Source organism: Castor canadensis, chromosome 9, assembly GCF_047511655.1.
Source record: "Castor canadensis chromosome 9, mCasCan1.hap1v2, whole genome shotgun sequence".
Classification (NCBI taxonomy): Eukaryota; Metazoa; Chordata; class Mammalia; order Rodentia; family Castoridae; genus Castor; species Castor canadensis.
The window spans coordinates 52,058,325-52,083,917 of NC_133394.1; the positions used below are offsets into that span (position 1 = coordinate 52,058,325).

At 36.6% G+C, this 25,593-nt stretch overlaps 1 long non-coding RNA gene across 3 annotated transcripts in view; it reads right to left on the minus strand.

The window, feature by feature from the left end:
* Window positions 1-25,593, minus strand: part of LOC141410882 (uncharacterized) — a 60,603-nt gene that overhangs the window by 17,449 nt on the left and 17,561 nt on the right. Inside the window, exons 3-4 of one of the 3 annotated variants that reach the window (XR_012435688.1) lie at window positions 18,698-18,887; window positions 17,847-17,923 (exon numbers count right to left, since the gene is read on the minus strand). This is a non-coding gene — a long non-coding RNA (uncharacterized lncRNA). Of the gene's footprint in view, window positions 1-17,580; window positions 18,888-25,593 lie in introns of those variants that run through there. The other 2 variants (XR_012435685.1, XR_012435686.1) reach the window with 2 other exon arrangements.

Consider the following 25,593-nt stretch of genomic DNA (forward strand, 5'->3'; position numbering starts at 1 on the left):
ATGTTAAATAGAATGAGTTCTCATTTCAGACCCAGGGTAACTGGTCTTTGTTTAATGTTTGATAGTGTATTTGTCTTAAGGTCAAATGGGATTATTGTCAGAACTCTATTGAAACATAAAATGAAAATAGAAAAGGGACAAAAAGCAGCATTGGGTGAGAACATTGAAAAGGATACAGAATCAACTTTATGTTGATAAGGTAAATGCTGGGAACAATAGAACAGCAATAGAAATGTATTTTACAGGTGTCATATAATGTGCTAAAAAGCAGATTTCAGTTAAGCAAGACAAAGAAGTGAGATCAAGAAAATTTTTCCTTACTACTAGGAAAAACTAGTAACAGATAGCATTATTATGTAGTGACTACATAATTTGACTCATTCATAGATTTTATTTTTATTGAAAAAATACTATACATATAAGAAAGTATAAGCATTATTCTTACAACTATCTAAGCATAAAAATCTAGATAGAATAAACCTCTATCTAGATTTTTCTAAAAAGCACATTTGCAGTACCCCATGAGGGTTACTCTTGCACTGTCACTAACCCTCCTTTCTAAAAGCATCTCTTTCAACTTCTAACACTTAGATCAGCTTTGCCTGTTTTTAACCTTCATATAAAATGGAATCATACAATATGTCTCTTTATATTTGACTTCTTTTGATAAATATTATGTTCAACAAATAATCAAATTCACCAATGTTGCTGCATGTAGCAGTTGTTTATGTTCATTTCTGAGCAGTAGGTCATTGAGTAAATAAGACACAACTTATTTATTCATTTTGTTTATGACATTTGGATTGTTGTTAGTTTTGACTTTTTTCACAGTTGAAACATATTCACATACAGGGCTTTCTGTTGTTCCCATGTCTAATACATTACATATATACCAGGAATGGAATTGTTGAGTTATTGGCTGTGCATTTGTGCAGTTTTCATATTTACTGACACAAGGCTTTCCAACATTTCTGTACCCATTTACTTTCCCAGTTCCTGAGGATAAGAGGCTTAGATCTGAAGAGATGCTCCTTAAAGTAAAACCAAGATGATCAGAGCAAGGTATGAGAGTTCCAGAGGCTCCACACTGATGTCTGGCTTTTTTTTTTCTAGTATGTTACTATGGTTTTAACTTTATTTTTCCCTGATGACAGAAAAGGCAGAGAAAATTTTCATAAATTTTCGAGTACTATGGATATGCTTTTTTTGTGAAGTGCCCAAGTCTTTTGCAACATTTTCTGTTATGTTTTCCTTTTTATCCTTTCCTTGTTTATTAGAATTTTTTCAATCTTCTTTTTCTGGTGTGCTATGAATCCTCTTTCAGTTCATGTTTTGCAAATATCTTCTGTCTTTTTCTAGCTTGTCTTCTTACTTTCTTAATATGATGTTTTTATCACCAGAAGTTTTAATAAGTAAAATTTACCAATATTTTCCTTTATGAATAGTGTCTTCTGTACCCTGCTTGAGAAGGCTTTCTCCTTCTCAAGGTTAGTAAAGATATTCTCCTAAGTTACCTCTGTAAATGTTACTGCTTTAACTGTCACACTTAGATGTCAACACCACTTCAAAGTGATTTCTGCATATGGTAGGATTTTCTTTTTTCTGTTTTGAAAAATATCAGTTCTAGACAATTACCCAGACAAAAGCTACAAAATTAGGAAATCACATTAAAATGAGAAAAGAAATGTAATATAAAGTAGTCCGAGCATATTACTTAGGTCTGGATTCCTTGGGTTTGGAGACAATATGCCTTATAAACTATGTTGGGAGCTATTATTACAGTATCAACAGCTTTATTCTTCAAGGATAAGAAAGAGAAATGGAGCAGCATTTTTAAAACAATAAGCAATACAAAACCTGCAGTTGTTCCTTGTGGGAAGGAGATAAGGCAATTTCTTGTTAAGAATGATTTCAGAACCATAGGCAATGAGTTCAGAAATGCAAGTCAGAACCCACTTTTAGCAAAATCCCCAGGAATAACTTATGCCTATTAATGTTGAAAAGCACTGGACCAGACAATGGAAGATGGTTATCAATTGTTATCACCAGTACATATAAAAATATCTACAGATCTGATAACTCACATCTTTAAAATAGAGTTGAGTAGGAATGAGGGTAGAAATAAGGGTCAAACTAAAGAAACAAGGATCATTCCATGGGAGACTCAATGTATTGGTTACGTAGGACATTGAGCTACACACTCAGGGTCTGAGTACTGCCTGCTGACAGCCTGGTTATAAGTCCAATCAATTTTTTAAAAATCACAGTTAGATTTTACTTTTACTTTTAGTTTATGATTCTGTCTTAGGTCAAAGAGGACTGCAAATAGTCAAAGGAAGTAGAAAATATAGGAAAGGGAAAAAACAGGTCTCTAAAAGAAATGAAACCTGCCATATTGCCTTGATTCTTCATTTAAATCATTGATTTAGCACCAAATCATTCTCCTCATTCTCTGACTTAGTACCCTAAAATCACTACCTGTACCTTTTATGAATAATTGGACTACAGACCTTCTAAGAGGTTTTGGGGGTCAGCTGGTTTGTGAAAGTACACACCAGTGATTTAAATAAATAACATGGGTGACTTTGGTCACTGTAGTTATCTGTGAACATAAAGGTCTGTGATTTGCTGGATGGTCAGGTCCATTATGTTAAATGGACACCCAAACACTTGCTTATGTTGATGGCCTTTGTTAGAGAAAGTTCATAAAATAATGATCATGATAACCATCACTAATATGTGTGTTTGAAGAATATATGGCAAGAAATGTGCTAATTCTCTTAGACACATCTCTAGAATTAGTTTTCTAGATAATTCGGCAATTTAGGGAGGCCTTATATCAGTATTTATTTACTATGTTCCAGTGGCTAAGATGAAAGGAAAGATCACAGCAACATGAAATAATCACTAATAGTTTAACCACATAGCATGGACTCCCACTCAAACAAGCATCCTTTCCCTTAATGCTATCATCCATCCCAGTGAAAAGGCCAAAGTTAAGCTTTTTGTTCATTTGTTTGTCTTTATTTTCATTTTCACTTTTGTATTTTGAGTCTGGGTAGCCCAAGCTGGCCTCAAATTCATTATGCACCTGCCTCAGGTTCCCACATGCTAAGACTACAGGTGTACATCCCACACCCAGCCTGCCAAAGTGTTCATCCCTCAGCTTCTTGTTAATTATGTCAGGCACCATAACACAGTGAAAACTAACAGTATAAAATTTCTATCTCTTAGTAAAGATCTCTAATCCATGCAGATTTCATGAAGTTAATAAAATATATTGAAACACTGTTCAAATCACAGGCAAAGGCACTGACAAACAAGCAAGGATCTGGTAGAGATCAGAGTAACAAATGAAGAGAAAATCAGTAAACCATCAACAAGCTAAGTTCTTCAAAAAGAATGATTTAAATTTCAAACGATTATAATTTTGCTGTAAAAGCAGAGTCTCAATTAAGGATTGTGTATCATGCCATCATTCAGTTTTGTTCCAAGAAAAGTAGGACAAAATTAATACCTGATTCATTATTTATGCTAAGAAATAGGCTATCTTTTAGTGTTAGGTAAAAATTAAGATGAATTCATTTTCACATTGTTTAGCTTGAATATTTAAGGATGAATTTCTAAACTTTTTACAACTTGTTATACAATTTTTAAGCTTCTTGAAGTGGATTCATAAAGCTGTCTTTTCTTCCAATATCAAACTTACTCAGGTAAGGAGCCTTTTCTATATCATTATTACCCATTTTGTGTATAGGTAAACTGAGGCTTCACGAGGCTCCACAATTTGAGCAAGATCATAGCCAGGGATTCAGTCTGACAAACCTAGTATCGTTCCTAGAAAGTATTGCTTCCAGAAGTAGGGTTCCAAAAGCATTCTAATAATAAGAATTACTACTAAAACACTAACAAAAGACAAAAACGTCAGTCAAAGTCAACAAGATGAGCAGTTTAAATCCCTGACTTCTAAAGTTGGTGAAAGTAATATGATGATACAAAATAGTGAACAAAACCTGTGGCACATACTGGATTTATTAATGGGGGGCCGGGGTAGTTCTTAGTCCACAGAGAAATTTAATTCAACTGACACTAAAAGAACAAGTCTTCTAAAAGTAGGACATTCAATAGATCATTGAATACAAAGAAAGTTTGAAAGATTAGAGAACATCTGGAACCAGAAGACCATGCCATTCAAGACCAATACTACACTCTGCTAGTTCACAGACTGAGTATGTAACTGATTACACAGGAAAGTGAAACAAATGATGTAGTGCCAGTAGGAACTCTGGGACCAACTTTCCTTCTATAGACATGCCTGCAAGGCCTAGGCTGTAGAGGTGTGTGTGCTAATTACAGCAGGGACAAGGTCCTTCATGCTACAAACCACAGGATGAATGGAATGTGTACTGAGTGTCATTTCTTTTTATTCCAGTTTCTAAAACTCACAGCTTTGTCCATTCCTCCTCTTCATATGCTTGAGAGAAGATAGTCTTGCTTGAATTTTTATTAAGCATAACATCACTGGAGGGGAAGAGGCAGAGCCAAATTTATTTCATATGGTCCAGTATCACAACAACAGTGGCACAAATTCAATGTATTTTTGTTATAAATACAAGCAACAAAACAAGAAATGTTACTGGTGAGAAAGATAGACTTGAACTTTTGTAAGTCAGTTGCTTGTTAATAACAATCTATAATCAACTAAGAATGTCAACCTTCTCAGGAAAAAGTGAATATAAGAAATTGCAGGACACAAAATCAAAATGATTGAGAATCAAAATGGATTTGTCAGGATCAGTGGTTGAGAATGAAGTCTTACTGTTCATCATGGATGAGGCATATTCAAGCTAATAATTCCCAAGCATTCACCCTACTGTATTAATTACTCTTCCACATACATAATTTCTTGTATTCTCTTTTATCACATATGTTAAAAGGCAAAAATATGAATGCTTAGTTTTGAATTCTGGAATGCAAATAATTGTGTATGTTTGGAATAATTAGTTATATAGTGATTAAAGTTCAGTTTTACATACACATGAGAGTAATGGTACACTAAGCTGAATATTGAGCTATGCATACTCTTAGGGTGAAGTTACTATATTTAAACTACCATGTCTAATGTAAAGTTATACAAAATAGATTAGATTATATGCAACTATATAAACATGATAGTTTGAAGAAAAATTCAAAGAGGTCTTTGAGCAGATAAAAATTTAGTATTAGTGATAATAAAAATCACAGACACACCATTATGGCTCCAAGATGCATAAACAATGAATGGATGATGAAAGGAACATTCAATCAATGTTTAAACTGAGGCCCTCCAAAAAATTAAATACTTAAGTATATGATCACAAAATCATTGGATGAATATTTACGTAAGTGTGGAAAACACAAGCATCTGGATATGTCAACAGAAGTGTCTCAAAAGCACTAACCCTGCAGAAAATGGCTTGCAGCATCTGGCCATATCTTATCAGCTTGGTGAATGTATCTGGCCAAATAATGCTTGTCATTTTTTGTGGGTAAACTGGAATAGTCTTCTCTCATCTAGAGACTGGAGTGCTGGTCTCAATCACAGTCACCTCATTTATAAGACTCAACCAAGAGAATGTGTGCAGAGTCACAAACAGCTGCTACAACAAATGTCACTTCACCCTGCCACATGTTCAGATAAATCCATCCAATAAAACCTCCTGCAAATACTGGACACCATGTTGGGTATCAGAAAAGAATTTGTAGTGTGTGTATTGAGTTTTCAAATAATAGTTAGATGGGATAAGTATAATCAAACCAAGGTAAGAGCTAGTTACCAGGGAAGACAGGTCAAGAGCATAAGAAAAAAAAATGGTTCATAGAGTCACAGGTTCTTACCAATTAAATGCATTATCCCGATCCTTAACCTTATAATGCCATATAACCCTTAACAAAGAGAACAGGTGGGAAGCTAGGGGCTAGAAAGTATTTTCCCCTCAAAATTAACATGTGTCAAATCATAATTAAGAATTTTAAATTTGGGAGCCTTATATTACAAAAGAAAATTGAGACATAAGAGAGATTCTTACGAGTAAGAAATAATTTAAGACATGGCAAGGAAAGATTAAAGATGTTTTGATAAGAAAAAGGGTACTTCTGTCTTCTGAAATGCCTATGTCCCTTTTCTTTCACTAAAAATGATAGATTTGTTTACTGATTTTAGATTTCTTTATATGAAATCTTTTATGGGAACATGATATCAAATCCTATATAAATGTAAGATTCCACTTCACATTCACTAAGATCACTATGATGAAAATGAGCACGGTGAAGCATGCCTGTAAATCCCAGCTCTTGGGCAGTGAAAGTAAGAGGATCATGACTTCTAGATAAGTCTGGTCTATACAGAAAATTCCAGCCAGCATAGCTATGTATTGAGATTCTCCTTCTCTCTCTCCCTCTCTCTCTCTCTCTCTCTCTCTTTTCTGTCTCTCTCTCTGTCACACACACACACACACACAAGATGGGCAACAATATATGTTGATGAGAATGGAAAATTCAAAGTTTTCAGCATTGCTCATGGGGACACAAAATAGTGCAGATGCTTTTGAAAATAATTTCACAATGCCTCAAAGTTAAACATAGAGTTCTTATAAGACACAGTAGTCCATACCCTTCAACTAAAGAAACGGTAAACAAAATGTAGTATATCCTTAAGATAGATTATTTAACCACAGAAGGCAATGATGCATGACACAGTGTGCATGAACCTTGAAAAAACTGTTACATGAAAGAAACCAGACACCAAAGGCCACATGTTGTATCACTCCATTTATATCAGATGTCTAGCATAGGCAAAACTGTAGTGACAGAAAAGAAGTTATTCTGCCCTAATGATGGAGATGAAGAGTATCTGCTAATGGGGTCAGAATCTTTCTGGGGTGATGAAAATATTCTGAGATTAGTGATGATGGTTGTTCAACTTTGTAAATATACTAAAAACTACTAAATTGTATACTTTAAAAGGGTGAATTTTATGGTATGTGAATTATACTTCAGTTAAAGGAAAAGAACCTCAATAAGTGAGAAGTGAGTAACATTACAAAAATAAGAGTACATTTTAGAAAAAGTTTTGTCTTTTCATCTAAATTTCTTCAGTTTATAAAATATTCATCAAAATGATAGTGCACATCAGATGTTCCTGTTCTTAGAAAAGATGAAATAAAAGTAAAACTTTTACTAATACATGGACATGGCATAGAAATGTCCAGCTGAGTAGGCTGACATACAGACAAACAATGACACCACCTGAAATACATGGAAATGAATAAAGAGATGGAAACAAGGTATTCTAATACAGAGAAGAGAAGACCCATTTCTGGAGCCGTTAGAGCTATAGGAGCCTCAACGAGCACATAATCATACCTGATTCCAAGGAGAAGGCCAGAATTTCAAGCAATGGAATCTGCAAATACTAAGAGATCCAAGGAAGTGCTGCAGCTTTCTAGATCTGCAAGTTACTGTGCCCAGCCCAAACTTAGCTTTTTCAGAAAGCTGATGGGACATGATAGGTTTTGTTTTACAAGGAAAGAAAGCATAAGCTCTATTCCATGGGAAGCAGCGATCCATCAAAGGTATTGCTCTAATAAACGAAGAATTCAGGTCTGAATTAATGTTGATCATGCTGACTGAAACGTTGGGGAAGGGGGAGGAATCCAAACATGGAGGTTGACGATCTCTAGAGAATCGGTGGTTAAGGCAAATAAATGATGAAGCACCATTAGTAGGAATACAGAGGCACATAGAAAGGCATTGTGAGCTAAGGGAAGAAGAGGATTAAGAATGACTAATCCCTGACTTAGGCAAGAACAACATCAAGGTCTGTGTGTGTTGTTCACATTTTAGCAAAATAGCATTCAAAGGGTAATGTTGAATTTGAAGTGTCTGTTACATAAATCTCAAAGGTAGAGCTTTAATTCTGCAACATAGGAGATATGAACTAGAGAGGTCACTGGAAGATACCTGAAATAATGGTAATGAATGAGCTTGCCAAGAAATGGGAAACAAAAGGGCAAAAACCAGGAATGACCAGAAGCCCAGATTCTGGAATGGACAGCATAGAGCTTGCACCTATTGCTCAATATGTATTTGGCAAATGGACAAGAAATAAACATCCTATTTGTTTCCAAAGTCTATGGAAAATGGAATCAAGAAAAGGAGATGCTCCAGACTTCTCTTCTAGCTGTTCATGTATCACAAAGACAACTAAACAATCTTGTTCAATTTGGAGAATTTTCAGCTCAGAGAGAAGATTGCTGAGGAAATGAGTAAGAATAAAGAAGGTAGCTGAAGACTGAGTCCCAGTCAGGAAAGGAGGCATACCCAGCAATAAGAGAGAAAAGGCAGCCCAGGAAGTAGGGCTAAGAGCAGATGAATGGAGTGTTTGGAAACCCACATGAATAAAATGGCAAAGGGATGATTAGCTATGCCAAATGCCACCACTGCATTAAGTTTGATGAGGACCAGGATTTTGTGTTTGATGCAGCAGAGCATAGGTCATTTGTGATCTTACTGTGTGTTTTTCTGTGGAATGCAAAGAGGGGAAAGCATAACTGAAATGAGTTCAGGCAGAGTTCTGTGAGAGAGCAAAGCAGTGGGGGGTCTCAAGTAAAAGAGCCAGACCAAGAAAGGAAGTGAAGAAAACAGAACAGGTATGGGGCTGTGCTGGGAAGGTGAGCAGAGAAATGGGTAGAGCAGGAGTGGGAGTGAGAGTCAAAGGAGGGATGGACATATAAATGATCAGAGATATTGCAGCATGTTGTAAAGCTTTGGATGTGATCTGCTGCATAAATAAAGAATGATGATGCAGGAAAAAAGTGGTCATCAAACGATGCCTCCCAGCAGTTTAGGAGAAACAGGACCTGGTAAACAAGCAGAGGGGTAGCAGCCTCACTTATCCCCGGAAACAGCAGGAAAGGCAGAGCCTGTGGGTCCAGATGTAGGAAGAGTGATAGATTTGGTGGAACTGAATTGTGCAGATAAGAAAAAAAGTAATAAATAACTTTCCAACACCAGGAAAATAGTATGGCTAATTTAATTTCTATCTAAAAATTAACATGACGTGTGAAATGCTGATCTAAATGGGATGGAGTAACTCCACTTAAAAACAATATTATTTTTATAAAGTAGTTTCATTCTTTTAGTAAGTGGAAAGACAAAATGCTATAAAAGTTTAAATACAGAAGGAAGTTGGTCTCTATGTAACAAATAATATGAAAACATGTACATTGGAATCTATGTGAAGGAACTTTTAACATAACTGGAAGATTTCTACATCAGTTGACTAGCCTGACATTAACAGGAAGCCATCACAGCAATATTTATTTTAGGAATACATTTTCAAACCAAACAAGCTCAGGGAGATACATTTCCTTTCAAAATCAGTGGAAAACAAATGGGTCCCATAGCTGTTTCCACAGTCGTAGTATGTTTCCCAAATCATCTTTAAATTTTTACAATTTGTTTAACATTGTTTTGAAATTCTGTGTCAATAAATACACAAATGGATAAATTAAACTTGAAAAAACATTATGGACCTCTCTGAGTCCTAGGAATAGTTGAGTTCTTCTCCTACACCTGAGAATATTGCCTATTTGTATCCTAAAGCAGCAGAAACAATCTTATAAACTCTATATAATTTAGCTTTTATAGAACAATAATAAGGAATAAATTCATCTGAAGAGTCATTTTGTTACTAGATACTGAAAAATGGTTAAACAAAAATATCAAGAAGATATTTTATTTCCAAAATCAACATGAATGAGTGTTGTATACGATTATCATTATTACTATTCATCTTTTCACTTTTAAAATTAATTTTACTTTGGAGTTAGTGATTAGGTTTTCTTTAAATAAAAATGTTTGTACCTTAAAAGGAAATGATTCAGCTTGAACAATCTGGGTATTTGTCCACCAGGGAAAATAATTACATTTAAATACAGCACTTTGTAAATGGTGATACTCATTAGATAATTGTCAATTTTGTTTAAATATTGTAGTTATTTCCCTACTATGAAGTCATAAATATTCAACATAATAAAATTTTATTTTTTTTGAAAGTACAGACACTATAAGGATCAGTTGGGGACATGGTGATTAAAAGTGAACAAATTCTGCCCAGCAGATCAGATACCCTACCACTTATTTTCATTTTTAAAAATAGGTTTATCATTTATTCTACTAAACACAAAAAGTATTAAGGAGAAGTTTCTATTGGATTCCAAAAACCAATCTTCTACTTTCCATAAGAGCTGGATCAATTTTTTTCCTTTTTCTCCAGATAAATATGCCATAAATGCTAGCTAAGATGGAAAACAAGCAAACCTCAGATTTAAAAGTAACTGCTTTTTCTTAATCAAGTAGTAATTTGATTATAGCCATAAATAATTTCTAAAAAACACTTTAAAAAATTTTCAAAGTTAATATAGGTCCTATTTTATGCTCCAGAGCACATTTATTCGTGTCATGAGCTTGCTTTTGGTATTTGAGTAAAAGTAAAATGATAATTCATAAACTGTTATTTATTCTTCCCCACTAGGTCTTTAAACAAAATGCACATGTTACTTTCAGTTCAATGCTAAAGATAATGTCAATTTAAAATCCCACATTGATACTTCAATAATAGTTTGAAAGCTCACATTGGTCATTCATTTAAATTCAGAATGCTCTTTTATTATGTAATCATTTCACCTGGTGTTGAAATACAGGATCTCATACACAAGTTATATACCCATACTTGCTCTTTTCCGCCTTTTGCCAGGGAAATTATTACTTGGGTTTCTTGCTATCACAGGCAACATATAACTTTAAGAAACATAGAATGCCCAATGTTAGGAAATTGAGAATGATGACTTCAGATGAGCAGATATATTTGAATTGGCAAATTTTTAACTGATGTAGTCTTTAGAGGGTGTGTATTTGGCTTGGCAGGCCCATATATGTACAGCTCTGGGTTTGCATGGTAGCCCTGTCATTTTGATACCATGAATTAGGACTGTTTTTTAAACACATTTTATTGGCTCAACACCAGAATTAAATTTATGGCAGAACTTTTGACTGGGACAAAATGGGGATGATATATCAGACTATCTTCGGCTGCAAATGGCAGAAAACCTAACTCAAACTAGTTTAAACCATCATATATTTTTTGGCTCAATTAACCAGAAGAGGGCTGGCCTTGGGGTGACTTTTTCCCGTGACTCTAGCTCATTTTCCTGCTCCTAATAGAAATATCATCACCAGGGTAGAAGTGAAACAGCTGCAGAAGAATCCTGAAAACATTCAAGGAAAAAGGTTACTTTGAGAATCTCTTTCATTATAATGATCAGCCTTCCTCAGATCCTCCTTAAAAACTCCTTCTCACATTAATTGAGCCACTTTTGTACCAATCACTGTTTAGCCTTAGACACACCAGAGACATCCCTCTGGAGATCAGTTCCTCTTGAGGCCCGTGGGAGGTGTGAGATGGTGGAAGATAACTGCTTAAGGTCTGTCTGGGTATTGTTAAAAGAAGGAAAATGAGAGAGGAATGCTATTAGGTGGTAGAGATGTATGTTGTACATGGTGAAAGGTGGTCATGTATAAATTATAGTACTTTCAGAATCAAAAGCAAATAGAAAAATGTACAGGGCAAGCTTCTTCCTTCTATAATGGATTTTTATTTTGTTTCTCAGAATTTTTCAGAGGTGGGAGATTTTTGCAATCCTGTCTTTCAAATTTATGATGTGCTTTCAATCTTTTTTGTTGGAAGAGGTTATATACATGGTCATTCATGCTATAGGGGCTATTTTTTAGGTCAATCTATAACTTTGGAAATGATATCAAACATTGTTTTTACCTCCCCTATTTGTTACTGTGTGTTTCAGACTACGTATTTGCTAAACTTTATTCCATCAAATTTACAGAAGCACTTCCTATATTTAATACCAATGCTAGACGCTTTTTATATATGTATCATACATTCTTGACATGTGCATTTCAGGTAATTAGTGGAGGAAGTAGAGTTTAAGAAGAATAAACTGGGTCACTTGCTAATAGAAGTAAAAGGTAGGCAAACTGTTATATTCCATCTTACATTTGTATCTTGACTTTGACCTTAGACTGGCTATGTTCAAGCATTCTAACATCCATGCTTCACTTGCTACTAAAGGGTGATCCTAGCTGTTTCTTTTAAAATCAATAATATGATTAGTTATGCATCTCACAACCACTTAGAAGAAATTCTTCAACTCTATGGACCTATTTCTTCATATATAAAATGGAAAGAAAATCTACCTCGGTGAATTAAGGGAAGATTTAAATGAGATGAACTACGTAAAGTCTGAGAACAATGTCTGACCCTAAAGTAGTTGCTCAATTAAGACCAAGCAACTTCAGGGGATATGCCTGTTGATGGTTAACATTACAAGGAAATCTGACATATAAATGCAAAATGTTTTAATTTCTTGTTATGACAAGATTGTGTGTGTATTAATATTTTTATTAAGGGCAAGAGTAAAGAATATAGACACTAGTATTAGTGTATTTTCAGATTTCCAAAAATACACAAAGAATAGGAACACTTTGCTCCCAGGCATCCTCTCACTCTTTTCTGTTGTGCATCCTGGTCAGAATCACCACAGTCTTCCCTAATGTATCCTTTAACTCCATATTTCTGGGTGTATGCCTTGGTCCCAATGTCCATGAAGCCCCTGGACTCTTAATGTAAACTGCATATCAGGTTTTGAAAGAACAATGGTATGGAGTGTCACAGGTACCCTATCCAGGACCACAGTTCCTCCTCATACCATATTCACATAACTAGCGAAGGTACTTTGTGTGGTTTCATGTGACTACCGTAAGAAATTACCACCTATTTAATGGCATAAAGAAACATAAATTTGCTCTTTTACCATTTTGGAGGTCAGAGGTTGCAGTTGACTCCTACAGGGCTAAAATCAAACAGTCAGCAGGACTTGTTGCTTTTGGAGGAAGTTCGATGTGTAGACTCTTCCAACTTTCAGGGTTGCTGACATTCCTTGGCTAATGGCTACATCTGTAATTACATTACCTTCTAATCTACATCTATTTACATCTATATGGCACTGATATTTCCATTAGTACATCACCTTCTGCTTACCAGAAATCCCCCTGCTTTTTATCATTTAGAAATTTAGATTTATTTATTTATTTTAAATTATTTTATTAGTATATAATAGTTGTACAGGAAGATACATTGTGATAGTTACATATGTGCTTACAACATATCTTAAGTTAGATTTAACCTCCCACAACATTCTTAGAACAATTTCAACAGGTTTCATTTTTCTATTTTTATAATATGAATACAAAATACATTCACCATATTCACCTACATTCCCCCTTTCCTCTACTCACCCATCTCCCACTGGTACCCATCTCCAGAAAAGACCTATTTTTCTCTCCTGCCATTCATTCTTTTAAGTGTATATTGATAGTCCAATGGGGTTTCCCCTTGGTACCTCATCCTGCCTCCTTCTTATAAGGAAATTTGTGATATATTGAGACCACCCAGACAGCACCTGATAATCTGCCCATCTCAAACTGCCTAACTCAATCACATTCTGAAAAATTCTTTTTACCATACATCCTGGGTAGTGGAATTTGGACATCTTTGGGGGCCCACTATTCTGTCTACTGTATTAATTAAGTTTTTAAACACCGATCTACTTCGGTTTCCACCCTCTGCATGGTGGAAGAAGACAGAAAATTTAAATCTAGATCTCAATGAGAATTCCCTTTAAGATCCACATTGACCATGTCCTTAATTGCACCCTGGTGGTTGCATAGTAGAGTAAGAAAACACATCAAAACCTCAGTGTTCCTTATCTAATAGGTTACTAGGTAATATATGTCTAGCAGCCTTCATCGAATAGGTCACTAAATAATAAGGAAAATGTGGTAAAAGGCATGATATAAATATAAAATTCAAAACTTGCCCTTCCCATAATCTATACAGACTAAACCTCACTTATTTCTGGGCCTCCATGATATCCAAGAGTCAGTTACAGTTCTCTGTTTCTTTTCAAGCCTGTGCACCTTTCAAGAATGAATGGCTAAGTGGGTTGAATAATTACAATTAAGCACCAAAGGATGGATTGCCATGAGCCATCAAAGCAACATTCCTACTATTTTCTTCGCTTGTATTTATTATTTTGAGTGACAAAATTTATATATTTATTATGTTCAACATGATATGAAATATGCTTTGAAATATGTATACACTGGAATGATTTTAAATTCAGTTAATTAGGATATGTGACTTATAATAGCTTGGTTCATCCCTGAACAACAACAATAAAAACATTTAATGTGCTCCAGTTAGAATATTCATTACATGTAAATATTTTAAGCAATCCTACTTTTGAAATTGTTCAACAATAAAACAAGGGGCAGTGACATTTTTAGTCATCAAGTATGAGCAGTCTACCTATTAATAACTTTATTGGAAAAATAGTCAAACTAGTAGGTTGAACTAGATGAAAGTGTTCATATAACAGATTACTATAAAATAGTAATTCCATATTATTAAGAATAATATAGTGTCTGTTAATGGTAGCATTACAAACTCCAGCAACATTTACCTAAAGCTCTACAAGGGACAATTTATGACTTTTTAGAGCACATTTGTTGCTTACCCTCCACCAAACCCCAGGTAACAAGTTGATGTGTTAGACATTGTCTGTTTACCTACACAGACTCCTCATCTGCCCTACTTAGGGATCCTGGGAAGCTGATCTGCATGGATTGGTCTGGATACATTACATTCAGTTGAACCGGAAAGTCAGAGGACCAGAGGGCAAGAGAACAGTGAGATAGGGTTATTTATTCATCCTCCTCCTTTCCCACTGGGTCATCACTGGTTATCTGCATCCTTTCTTTAAGGTCACAGCTCTTCTCAGATACTCTCTAAAAATAGTTACTTTCAGAGTTCAGCTAACCTTTCTCTTCTCTCACTCCTACAGTTCTAGGATAGATAGATTGCTGTTGCTATTCCTGGGGTTCTATGTAATCTCTTATTTCTGAATTCTTTCAACTCCCCCCACTCACTTTTATAAACAATTCTTACATAGCTTGTGCTTATCCTACATTTTCTTCAGAAATCCTACCTGAATCATTTAAATAACCATCAAACCAGGTTCTCCAAAACAGTAACTCCCACTGCAACTGCATTTCATTTTGTGTGTAGCATTCTCCAAACATCCCTAGGACTTGATACGGGGTGGTGGTGGGAGTGTGAAAGGTGTTCCTAGATACTGAACCAGCCAGACCCACATAGGAGAGCACAAGCCTTTATAAGACTCAGCTCCAGCCTTCAAGTTCTCCACCTGAGATCCCAGATGCAGCAGGTTAGAGACCTTACTGTACCCTCTCTGAATTCCTGATCCACATCAACCATGAAAAACAAAAACTATGATTGTTGCATTTGACCTCTAAATTTTGGGTAACTTGTTACACAGCTGTGGATGTACTACACTTGCCCTTTCTAGTGTATATCATCTGAAGACCTCTCAGTCTCTTTTTCTCCATCATCTCTGATAACTATGAGAAAAGGAGGCATCAGCATTCACTAAGTTGAACCTCACATAGACCAAGGTGACTCAATTCTCCTGTTCTCTAAATCTTTCCCGACAAGATGTAACAGCATAAAAGGTGATACAGAGTTTAGGCTCTGTAGCTCAGCTGCATGGCTTTCACTACTTGCTCTGCTACTAACAGTGAGACCCTGGGCTTATTATGTAACTTCTCCCTGCATGTCCAATTCCCCATCTGTAAAATGGTGATAATAGCACCTGACTAGTAGAGTTATTAGGAGGATTAAACAAGTTGTTATCATAGAAGAGTGACTAAAATACAGAAAATGTGATATAATTTTTAAATAAAATAACGTCGGGTGCATGCCAGAAAATGACCATTTTCTTAAGAAGCAAAGAAAAAGAATTGGTTAGACTTACTGAATCCAGAAAAATCAATTGATGGCACTAAACACCTAGTCTATTCTAAACTATTTAATTTATGATAACAATTAATAACTAGAAATAAGTACTTGCCATAAGTGTATAAACAAGTTTTTTTTTTCAGAGATCATTCCTCAGTTTATTTTTATTTAGATTTCTTCTTTTAAAGCAACAACTTCACAAAGACTCCCAGCTTAATAGTGAAATGAAGCACCTGAGCTAGTGATTGGGCAGAAAAATCCACACCAATAACCAGGAAGGAGTGTAATAGAAGAAGCAGATGGAATAGTAGATGGTGCATTTTTCTCTCTCCCTGGACCAACGATGACTGATACATCCATTAAATTTCAACCCAGGCTGATTGACTGAGTGGATTTGTATAAATTAAAAAATACAGGTCATATACTTTTTCTGATAGACTGTAAATGAGAAATAGGAATTCCTTTAAACCTCAAAGGAGGAAATCCATAGGCAAGTCTTTCTCATCAATAAAGCAGTACAGCATCTCTCTTCTTGCTGTGTTTGTATGATAAGTTTTAGTTCATTGACAAAGATTGCACCAGACTTTCCCTGAGTTTTTCAGCAAGAGGTGATTTGTAAATTAACTCACATGGTGTTGACAATTTTCCAGCTTTTGTGACAGTTTGAACTTGGACTTTCTAGACACAAAGGGGGACAGAAATCATCCTTACCTCCATTTTTTTTTCAATGTAACAAGTGAAAATAGCATTAGTTAAGGAACAATGACTTTTATTCACAGTCATTCTCCCAGCCCCATGTCCATTTGTCCACTGGAATGAGCCACTTATTCTTCCAGGTTTTTCCTCTCTCAATATCAAGAGTTATGAAAGGAAAATTTCATTTTTTTCCTGGCTTTCCATGACAGGCAGACTGAAGATTGTGGTCATTGGGATTAAAAACCTATCCATCACTACCAGCCAGCAGGTTATTATGATGTCTCCTTTGAATAAATGAATTTCATACACTGCATATTGGAAGTCTAAGAATGCCAACTTTTTAGATAAATAATTATCCTATTGGTGATGTACAGCATACTGTTGCTATATTTTCTCACTTTTACAGCATTCTTCTATCACCATAACATAAATCTTTTGCTTCATATTTAATAAAACGACTAAGGTAACTACCCCTATACTTGGTAGAGTCAACCAATCACACACCATCATTTGGCTGTCATTACTTGTTTTCTTGGGACAGATATTTTAGTAGATTGTCTTGTTTAAATTTGACAGCATACTTGATACAGCAATGCAGATGAATAAGCAGATGACCTTACTCACAGGCTGGCTGTGACCTCAGTGTGCATCCCTAAGCCTTGTGAGCTCCCACGTATAGAAAGATGAAGAGACGAGTAAAGTTCCCCAAATCCACATACGACCTAGCCCACTGATCTGTCGGCTGAATTTTGTTTTTTGTTTTTTTTTTTTTTTCTTTTATTATTCATATTGCACACAAGGCTTGGTTCATTTCTCCCCCCTGCCCCCACCCCCTCCCTTACCACCCACTCCACCCCCTCCCTCTCCCTCCACCCCCTCAATACCCAGCAGAAACTATTTTTCTGTTGCTTTCTGAAGCATAACTTGACCTTTCTATATCTTGACCTGTATCTTTCTTACCAACTTCCTAATACATCTTGAGAAATGTATGTGAGAGTGGCTCTGTCAGCCAGGATCCCAGCAGGAACCATGGTACTCTCGATCTGGGTAATTAAGGAAAGTTTATGTAGGGCACTATACTAGTCTATTTTGTGCTACTATAACACAATAACTAAAGCTGAGTACTTTACAAGGAAAAGAGGTTCATTTAGCTCACAGTTTTGGAGGTTGAAAGTCCATGATTGGGCAGCCTCATCTGTTCTGCCTCTGGTGAGGGCCTTCTGGTGTATCCCCCTATGGCAGAATACACACATGGTGAGACAGGAAGCAGGAGAGCAGGGAGGAGCCAGGCTAGCTCTTTCAAAACAACCCAATCCTCTAGGAACTAATCCAATCCCACAAGACATGACACAGTCCCTTGAGGCAATATTAAGCCATTCATGAGGGTGTAGGCCGTATGACCTAATTCTCTTTTACTAGGCCCCATCTTTTTAAGGTTCCGTACTTCAACACCATCATATTGGGGATGAGTACAAGAAGCTTCTGGCACATGAAACTTTGAGGGACCAACCATATCCAAATCAGAACAGGGACTATTTTTAAAATCTTGAAAAGATTGAGAACCAATAACATAAGGTAATATAGCTGGCAATGGCAGAGAGCCATTTCCTTCCACAGCATAAAAGACAAGAGTAGCTCTCTGAAGCAGGATCTTCTTAGAGAATCTTTGGCAGAAAGACACATCCAGTTAGGGAAGACCCAGCCCAGAAACTTTGCCAAGTATCTGGTTATTTATTACTGTGTATAAACTATCACCAAACTTTCTAATGTAAAGCAATAATTATGTACTATGCTTATGATTGTGTGGGTCAGAAGTTCTGGCAGGCACAGTAGGAATGGAAGGTCTGTTTCATAATGCCTGGGTCCTCAGCTGGGTTGCTGTGAACAGGATAGCTGGATGGGGTCACATATTTTGGACTTCAGCTCTGCTCTTGGCTGGGTCCTTAGTTCTTTTCCGCAATACATTTCCTGGTGTAGAATGTCCTCCAAGTAGCTGTCTTCACTCACATGGCTACCTGGGAAGGCAGGAAGAACTTGGCCATGCCCAGGATGGCCACCATCGCTCTCTTTCCATGCGATCTCTGCTTATATCTAGCTTCCTGTGGTTCCCGCCAGTAAGATGTTCTCGAGATACTCAGTCTTCTTACATGGCAGCTCAGACTCAGGTAAAGAGAAAATTTCAGCCATGTGCAAAGTCCTAGAACAGATAGAGCATGATACATTTCAAGAAATGTGACAATGTGGCTTCTGTAGTAAGCAAGCTGGGTCTGACCTGAATGGTCTTGTATATTCTACTCAGCAGCAGGTCCTAAACCCAGGGGCCAATCTGGAGGGAGTCACTGAAGTGTTTTAGAAGGGAAATGACTCCAGAGGACTGGCACATCAGAAGTTCACTCTTCTTGCAGCATGAGGAATGCATGGATTCATGGACTGATGTCAAGTGTTGGAGGTGGGATGAAGAAAAAGGGATAGATTTTAATATCAGGACTCCATGATTAGTTAGAGAGAGAATTACAAAATTAATTAGTTGCTCCAAAAAGGAGAACCTACTTCAAAGGTTGGATTTGGAGTGACTTTTGAATGATGTGCTGAACTTGAATAGATGGAAAAAGGAGTTTGGTAAGAAGTAGAGATTTAGAAGTGCCTACATATAGTTATTCCCTGAGAATTACTAATCTGTATGTACTGGGCACTCTATCTACTATTGTGCATTTATTACATCAGTTAATCATCACAACAAGTCTATGTGGACTATTGTTACTCCTACAACAGATGAGCAAACCAAAGCACTGAGCCTTTGGTCAGTGTCTCTGGTCACACAGCTAGGAAATGGAAGGACAATATCAACTTCCATTCTAAAGAACAAATATCAGCCTCATTACTTTATTACCATTTCTTATTTTACCACAATAATTCTTTTATTCCCCACTAAATCATAGGTGGAATGATGTTTAGCACTTAAGATATATAAAGAAACAAATTTACTGTCAGCGTAAAATAAATAAACCAAACTATTCTCACACTGAAAAGATGCAAGATTAATGTACATTCTGGAAGCATTCAAGACGAGTTCCCCAGAGTGTTTTTAGCAATGGGGACACAGTTTGTAAAATGTATGTGGCCTTCTGGGGTGGTTCTTTCAGAGTGTCACTTGCATTAATCAATTCCAGTTTTAAAACATTTTTGAAATTTTTTTCAAATTCTCAAGGAACATTTAATCTTAATATCCAAGTGATTATGCAGGCCCTACTACCATGCTGTAAGAGCTTATGGAAAGAGAGAATTCATACATCTCAGTGATTTCACAGCCAGAAGAGAATGAAAATAAATGAAGTTGAAGAAATTGGGCCTGTTCTATGGATACAGTGCCTTCATTCTATTGATTTATTGATTACTCTTCCTGGAAGTGCTATCATGTAAAGACAATATTTTCTGTTAAGTATAATTGAAATTATTATTTGGAACTTCCAGATTGGAATGGTTGCAAGTTATTCCCTTTCCATACATTGTTAAGTTTCCTGTAAGAAAAGGATGAGAAATTGAGTAATTGTGACTGTATCTATACAGAACACACTTTTGGCTTAGTCCAGATCTCCATGCAACATTTGGTTTCATTTATTTTAAAAATGTCATATTTTCAATGCATTTATCAGAGGTGAAGGAAAAATTTTAGATAATTTGTAGTAAACCTGATTTCTGAGGTCTTACTTGACTTTTAATTGAGTTTATTAAATTTTTAAATCTTGATATTTTAAAAAAAGTTGATTCAGAGAAGTATATCCAAAAGCTTTTTATTTTGTATTGCTAGGTTTTGAACCCAGGACCTTGTACATGCTAGGAAAGAGCCCTACCACTGAACTGCATCCCCAACTCGCAAACGCTATTTCTAAAAGGCAAAAATTATCTTGTAGTCATGAGATCCTTCATTTTTTCTGGTGTGATAATTACATCAGACCTTTCCTTATAAATATGGGAAGGAGCAGGCCCCATAATCATGCCTATGAATAGTGTCCATTTGAGATTTTTAAAATGAGATTCTAAGCATCAACTAAAAATTTTTTTACCTATAATTTTTAAAGGAAAGGCAAGTTATTCTCTAGACTAAATTTAAGATCATTAAACATGTTTCTCCAGATTTTCTTTGAAAAGCACACATCTTTGTTCCTTCAATTTTTAAGAAGTGTTCTAAATTACTTACTTTTAATCTGGTTTTCTGTTAAATATATCACACCTTGATGCAGTTGTCTTAAAAGTGTCTCAGTCTTTGCTTTTTCCTTGTAATAATTTTATGTTTCATCATTCTGACTAGTATGCGACATTCAATTTAGAGTGTGGAATCTCTTTAACAGAAAAGTGGATGAGAGGAATAGATTTGCTCTGGCTATGAGTGTTTCATGTTATTTTATGCTTCTCTAAGTGGCTAATATTATTTACTAATACAAACATCACAATTCCTCTGTTTAACATACTCTCCATTTGCAGATGAAAGGGCAGCCAGGCTTCTTAGACAGGACTTCAAAGCATTATCAACAGATGACTGTCCACCTGTTTGTTAGTTTCTAGGGGAAAATTCCACAGTTGTTTTTTATCATAAGTCCATCTGTGTTGCATCCGTTTATCAGAAAAGTGTGCCTAGTATCTGTCCAAATCCCACCAGTGTTTAATGTAAGTTTATTTCCTCTACGTGTGACCCCTGTTAATATGAAGAGCAGCTGCTCACCATCCTCTGAGTAAGAACTTTCACTGGATCAGCCTTTTTATATCAAACTGAATTCTTGGCTGCTACAAGAGATTTGGGTATAAAATCCTATATTTGATTTGGGAAAGAGAATTTTGTGCACACCATCAAATCGCTACATTATAGCAGTACTATTACTCATCAGTTAGCTTTGTCCCTTAAATTGAGAAGCAGGATCTGACTTAAATTCACACACATCTAAAATATTAGACCACAGGTAAAATGTTGGGCTGATAACTGATCTCATGTGTAACAACTTGGAATATGTACTCTAGAACTATCAACAGAAAAATGATCTTTTACTTAAGCCTAGTCCTGCTAAGTGTAAGATGTTGTCTTACTAAGTGGGTAAGACTCACTAAGACCATGAGAAGAAACAACCACTCCTCAAAGATTAATGATGGACTTATTTATATACAACACACAGATCTGACGAGGTGAGAGAAGACGCACATTTCCTTTTACATCGGCCCAACAAACATCAACTAACACGTGCTTTGTCTCAGTCCTGTGCCTTATGACACAGTGTTATTCACACTTTTGATGTGGCCACTGTGATTCCCACCCTCATATGATCCTCTCTTCTTGTGTGAAGGCAGGACTTGACTTGCTTCTAAAAAATGGAATATGGTAAAAGTGATGGGATGTGTGTGACGACTTGTACATGATTGTGTGATTGTGTTACATGAAATTATAGGGTTCACCTTTCTGGACTCCTCTTCCTTGCTGGCTATGAGGAAGCTAGTGGCCATGTTGGGGAATTCCATGTAGTAAAGAATACAGGTGGTTTCAGAAACTGAGAGCAGCCTGCAGGTAACAGCCTGCAAAGTTCTCCTTCCAGGACCCAGTAATAAAAAGAATGCCTCAGTTCTGCAGTCACAAAGAACTGAATTTTGCCAACAGCCTCAGAGAGCTTGGAAGTGGCTCCTTTGCCAGTGAGCCTTAGCTGAGACCACAGTCCTGGTTGACATCTTGACTGCAGCATCATAGATGCCCATGAGCAGGGGCTCCAGTTAAGCTATCCTGGACTCCTCATTCACAGAAACTGGGAGATAATCAATGAGTGTGGCTTTAAGTCACTAAGCTAGTGGTCAGATTGTTGCATAGCAATAAATACTGAATACACAAGCCTCTCTCGGCCTCCCTTTATCTCTCTTGTTCTTGAAAGTTTTGAAGCACATTGGCCCATTATTTTGTAAAAAAGCCCGTCAGTCTGGACATGTTTGCTATTTCCTCATGATTAGATTTTATGTTTTTGGTAGAGATAACACAGAAGTGGTGTTGTGTGCTTCTCTGTGCATTCTGTTAAAATGTCATATATGCTTAGCAGGCAGAGGTGGAAGGGCCCTGAGTCCCAGGCCAGCCTGGGCTATATAGGAAGAGTCTGTCTATGCGTTAAATGCTTGGTCCCCAACTTCTTGTTTTTGGCTGGTGGTAGAACCCTTGAAGACATGGGATCTAGTGAGAGGTTTTAGTCTCCTGCAGGGGAGTATGGATGCTGATTTCTTCTCATTTTTGTTCCTGGCATGAGTTGAATTGGATTCCCTCTGCCATGCAATTCCACCATTGTGTACTGTGCAGCCACAGGCACAAAACAATGGAGTCAATTGTTCATAAACTAAAACTTCCAAAACTGTGAGCCAAAAATAAACGCCTTCTCTTTTTGAGGTGGTTATTTCAGATATTACACTAATGGAATGCTTACTGATCCCCCTTATTAGAGAGTTTGAGTTTCAGTCCAATACAATGGGAATATAGTACATTGGAGGTCTTTCTGTTGTTCCACATTTGTTTGTTAGAAATAGCATTACCAACATTTTAAAAGTTATTTTCCAATGATGTTTACTTATTCTTCAACTCATTTCAAAAGATGATTTGAGATGTTTACAGCAATGGATTCCAACAAGTTAACACATAAGATATTTGTGCATTTTGGGAAAAAGAGTGAAGTAGGACTAGGAGAGGCCAAGGTAAGGCCAGTTCAAAATATGCTTCTCTTTAAGTAAAGACTTAAAGCTACATACTTTTTTTTCCTTTTTTAATTTTTTTTATTCATATGTGCATACAATGTTTGGGTCATTTCTCCCCCCTTCTCCCTTAAAGCTATATACTTAAGCTGACAAGAGATATTGCTACAGATTTTATCTGAGTTTCCTAGAAACTAGAACAGTTCAAAACACTCCTGCTTTTGAGCACCTTGCGACATGTTTTTTGGGTAATAGGCCTTCACAGTAAATTCATTCGACTGCTTACACCATTCAAAATTGGGATTCAGTGATGAGAGAATCCATGGATTGTTTTTCTTGCAGCAATTATCCAAAAACCTTACTGGTTTCTGATATTTTAACTCTTTTAAGTTAGAGAAAATGGCCATTTAATATTGCCCATTATCTTGGTCTGTAGTGCTGCTCTAACAAAATATGGAAGAGTAGGTATATATCAACAACAGAAATTAATTTCTTGCAGATTTAGAGGCTGGTAAATCCAAGATCAAGGCACAATACATGTGACGTTTTCCTCCTTGTTGCTACATCCTCCATAGGACTAACACCTTGTCCTCCCATGGTAGAGAGGTTAGAAGGGGCAAACTTGGTCCCCTCCAGCCCATTTCTGTGGCCTAACCCATTCATGAGAGTAGAACTCAGTGGTCTAATTACTTCCTAAAGATCCCACCTTTTAATACTGTTGCATTGGGCATTAAGTTTCAACATGAACTTTGGAAGGGGACACAAACATTGAAGCCAAAAAATTCACTCTGTATCTTTAGTCTGTTAAGTCTGGTCTTAAATTATTTGACCTCCTGTTAGGAGGAGTGCATGGATTTGGGGAGGTAGAAGATCACTGTAGAGAAAGTCCATTCTCCCAGCATTCTGATCACCATTATAGTAGCATATCTGGAGAGAACTCTTGCTTTAAAATCTAATTTACCCTGCTTTACTTCGGCTCTACTGATTTGCTTCTGTTATATTGGTTGTGGCTACTTGGGCACAAAGGTAAAGTTTCAGAGGAACTGAAATTACAAAAGGACAATTACTCAATGCAGGAAAATAAGCCATTGCATGGGGGACTGGAAGACATTGCTTAAGGCTCCCATATTATCAGTTTAATTATGTGTTTCTATGTAGTGAGTAATGTCTTACATTCTTGCCAAGTGTACTTTGTTAAAAGTATGTCAGCTAAATCACTTCTGGTATATCACTGCTAACGGTGTCATTCACACATTGTGCAACATACAACTCCAGATTTAAGTCTGCCAAGAAAAATTAGGTCACTGCAAATGCCATATTAAAATTGCAATTGTGGGACAGGGAGACTGGGATGAGGACAAAGCGAAGGATGGAATCAACTCTTTTTTTTTTCTTTCTATTTTTGCAACTTATAAGGGTGTGGACAAAATAGGGTTGGAAGACTGAGCCCTTTTTAGTGGATACTTCTAGGGGGTTGTTAATTCCAGTACATAAAAATGATGAATTAATTTAAAATTGGGCTAACTGGTTGCTCTGGACTGAACCTGGGTAGCTAATGCTGGTGCTATCAAATTAACCTAATTGTTCAGAGGTGCCCTTGTTTTCTACCTTCATATGGCAAAGCATCGTGATTGTTTGCCTTTTTCTTTTTCCAGAAAATCCTTTTTTTTCCAGTTAAGAAAGGTGTGGGGTGCAATGGTTAAAGACATTTAATTCTTGACTATTGTTAACATGAAGCACGGGTCGTCCTGCTGGAAATTACACATCTACGCCCACAATCCTCTCTTGAGGGCAAAAGCTTCAATTCTCCAGCCCAGACATGGCGGATGACTGAGGTTTTTGGCCAGGGCGTAGACTAGGTTCCAAGGGAAGTTGGTCCTGGTTCTCCTGGACCAAACACTTGTATGGAGAGAAGGAGGCGGAAGTCATTGCACTCCCAGGAGCAAGGACAAGCATTAGGTTAGCATCATCTCTCACTTTCAGGTGAAACTTCCTTATCTTCTGCCTTCTAGGCTTGAGTTGGGTTCCATTCATTGTAACCTTCCCTTTCCTATAATGGGATCTTCTGATCACACCCAGTCACCTTTGAGTAAGCTCCTCAGGGGGCTCCACACACAGCGCATCCCAGCGGCCGCCTGGCTTCCTTCTGGAGGTGCCCACTTGGTTTGCATTGAGTTCGTCTATCGCCCCCGAGGCTG